The sequence below is a fragment of the Balaenoptera borealis genome, assembly GCF_965194805.1.
Source record: "Balaenoptera borealis genome assembly, chromosome: 10".
In the NCBI taxonomy this organism is placed as follows: domain Eukaryota; kingdom Metazoa; phylum Chordata; class Mammalia; order Artiodactyla; family Balaenopteridae; genus Balaenoptera; species Balaenoptera borealis.
In genome coordinates this window covers 85,488,306-85,492,359 of record NC_138874.1, presented here as the reverse complement: position 1 = coordinate 85,492,359, position 4,054 = coordinate 85,488,306, and positions in this window count along the sequence as shown.

Below are 4,054 nucleotides of genomic sequence, written 5' to 3'. Positions count from 1 at the left end.
ATCATTAGGAGGTATACACAAAACCTTTGTAGAACAAAAAGTGTCATTTTTAGTGAGGATCAGTTGTATTAGTGGGGAGCGTTTTGTTGTTGTTCTTTGTGTTTTGGTTGCATGTAATAGAAACCTAATTTGAGACTTTACTGATTCACATAACCAAACCACAGGATGCCATAGGCCCTGGAATTCGAGATTCCAAGTGGGCCACATTCTCTCCACCTCTCATCTTGGCTGTTCTGAACATCACTTTCATTCCTTCCCCTGTGGCAGGGGAATTGGTATCTTGGCAGCCAGACAGGAAGCTTCTGTTTCGTCACCGGAAGGGTCAGAGTCTTTAGTTCTCTGGCCTAAAGTATAAAACTACTATGGAATGACTTCCGTTGGCCCAGTTTGGGTAAGTTATGCCACCTTAGACCAGTTACAGAGACGTGGGAGATGCCTTCTGTAAGAAGGTTGGCAGGTCCCACTAGAATCACTTGGGTAGCAGGGAACTTCCCAGAAAAGGTGGACAGAATGCTGCCTTCAGCAGACGAAACAATAAATGGCCCACAGTAGACCAATGACCCAAGCCTCCCCACGTTGGAGTCAGAAGGGACCTTATTAGTTTATTAGTTATTTATTTTTATTGAAGTATAGTTGATTTACAATATTAGTTTCAGGTGTACAATGTAGTGATTCAAAGTTTTTATAGATTATACTACATTTAAAGTTATTATAAAATATTGACTATATTCCCTGTGCTGTATGGTATATCTTTGTAGCTTATTTATTTTATATATAGTAGTTGTACCTCTTAATCCCCTACTCCTATCTTGCCCTCCCCTCCTCCTTCTCCCCACTGGTAATCACTAGTTTGTTTTCTATATCTGTGAGTCTGTTTCCTTTTTTTGTTATATTCACTGGTTTGTTTTATTTTTTAGATTCTACATATAAGTAATAACATACAGTATTTGTCTTTCTCTGTCTGACTTATTTCACTTAGCACAATACCCTCCAGGTCTATCCATGTTGCTGCAGATGGCAAAATTTCATTCTTTTTTTATGACTGAGTAGTATTCTGTTGTATATATATGTATAATATACATACTATATATATATATATATATATATACACACACACATACATATATTGATATATATATACACTTATGTATATACCACATCTTCTTTATCCATTCATCTATTCATGGACACTTAGGTATCTTCCATATCTTGGCTATTATAAAGAATGCTGCTATGAACATTGGGGTGCATGTATCTTTTCGAATTAGTGTATTTGTTTTCTTCAGAGAGATATATACCCAGGAGTGGAATTGCTGGATCATATGGTAGTTCTACTTTTAATTTTTTGAGTAACCTCCATACTGTTTTCCACAGTGGCTGCGCCAATTTACATTCCCACCAACAGTGTACAAAGGTTCCCTTCTGTTCACATCCTGGCCAACATTTGTTATTTGTAGTCTTTTTGATGATAGCCATACTGACAGGTATGAGGTGATACCTCATTGTGGTTTTGATTTGCATTTCTCTCATGATTAATGAAGTTGAGCATCTTTTTACGTGCCTGTTGGCCATCTGTATGTCTTCTTTGGAGGAATGCCTATTCAAGTCTTCTGCCCACTTTTTAATCAGGTTGTTTAGGTTTTTTTGATTCTGAGTTGTAGGAGCTGTTTATATATCTTGGATATTAACCCCTTATCAGTCATATCATTTGCAAATATTTTCTCCCATTCAGGAAGCTGTCTTTTCGTCTTGTCGATGGTTTCCTTTGCTGTGCAAAAGTGTTTAAGTTTAATTAGGTCTCATTTATTTACCTTGTTTTTGTTTCCTTTGCTTTAGGAAACAGATTTATGTCAAAGAGTGTTCCGCATATGTTTTCTTCTAGGAGTTTTATGTTTTCTGTTCTGACATTTAGGTCTTTAATCCATTTTGAGTTTTTTTTTTTATATGGTGTGCAGAAGGGACTTTAGACACCTCAGAGAGCATCTAATCCAACCTCCTATGTCATAGAGGAGGGAGCTATGTTCAGAGAACTAGTTAGCAGAACCAAGACTAGATCCCTGATCTTTTAACCAACAACCTAGTGAACATAGATCGGTGATTCGCAAATCCATACCACAACGTAAGCTGAGGAACTTGTTAAAAATGCAAAGTGCAAGGATCTCACTTGAGACCTAAATAGGAATTTGGGGGACTAGGGTATGTGAGTCTGGATTCAGTTACAAGTGCCCCAGGTGATTCTGATGTTTGGGATCCACCCTTAGAAAAGAAAACAAAATACTAATACCTGCATCCCCCCGTCCCCCGAGATGCTCATGTGTTGATCTGAGGTGTAGGGGTCTCTCATGTGCAGCCAAGGTTGAGAATCACTAACTTAAATTAATGCACATTAGAATCACTGGGGAAACTTTAGTAATACTTCAGGTGCCTGGGTCCAGCCCCTAGAGGTTCTAATTTAATTTGCCTGGGTCTCAGGGCAGTGATATTTTTTCAAAATCTCACCAGGTAATTCTGAGGTTCCGTCAAGATCTGAGAACCATCGACTCAGATCTTACTGCTTTCCTTATACAGAAGTTGTAAAAGGATATGGATATGGAAAGTTATTGTCAACTAATGTTGCAAAGTGGGTGATGACGATGACGAAGATATTTCGTGAGTGCTCACTATGTACCAGGCACCATGCTCAGCATGGTATCAGCATATCTCATTTAATCTTCAACAGCATTAGCCTGCTAGAGTTATTTTCCCTTTCCCTTGATTGTAGCGTATCATTGGTTAAAGACTATCTCTTTAATAACAGTTATCAGAGAGTCTCTTGTTGCTTAACAAGAAAGTACAGAAACTTTATCAGTCCTTCAGTGACAAAGGTTTGCTTTACTTAGAATAAACATAAATGTATAGTTATTTAAGATGAAATACAATAAACGTGTATGGTCCTATCAAATGCAAATAACTCATCTGAAGTGATATGAAATGAATAGACACCTTCTATAAAATCTGCTAACTTCTCTTACATTCACAAATGACAGTTATATCCCATTCTGGGGCATCCATACTGGGCCTGGCAGCTGGCAAATTTATTTAGACACATCCCATTTCAGAAACAGTAAAATGTGGGGGAAAAGGTATATCTTAGAGTCATGGAAATATGGTATTTATTATGCCTATTTTCAGATGAGATTTTAAGAGATTAAGTGACTAACCCAAAGTAACATGGTTGATTATATGGCCAAGCTAGAAATACAATCCAGCACCCCTGATGCTAGAGTTCTTAAGAAGCTCCTTGACTAACAAACTTTACTTACAAACTTTCCTTGACAAGAAAAAAGCAATTTGTCAGAACAAAATCTTGTCAGCTCTGCCTGCAGCCAACAGTTGAACTTAGGAGTCCCCTGGGGCTTGCAAAGGAATGAACACAGTGGTGGGCTTTCAAGACCTAACCAACCTCTAGAGTAGAGTTGGTATGTCTTTCAGTGCAATGCAGGAACTGATTTTAAAGTATTTTAAAGCAGGTACAAAAACTGAAACTTCAGAGCCCAACAAGATATAAATGCATTTATCTTTGAAAACAATATTTTAAAAAGTCAAGACAGTTAAGAAAGGAAAACAGGTTGAGACTATAGAATGGGGATGAAAATGATTAGTTGGATCAGTTTTATGCTTTGAACAGGCCATTGTCAAATTGTCAGTATGACCAAATTCATCTGACATTGTTTGGTTCTTTTTCTTTTAAAATTACTGTTTAGTTATAAGAAAATTTAATGCTGATTTTAAAAAAGAAAGCAACAAAGAACAATTCAGAAATAAAAAGAATAATTAAACATTTAATAAAAATAAATTAAACATTTAATCTCCCTCCCCACTCATCTAAGAGATAATCAGTTTGGGGCATATTTTTCTAGAATATCCATGTCTAAAACAATTTTTCTTTATTAACATGAGGTCATTATGTGTAGTTTATAACTTGCTTTTTTTTCAATTTAACAATATATAGTGACCATCTTACCTTATTTTAACTAGAGGGTAAATTAAACAACCTTCTGTAAGCACATTGAAT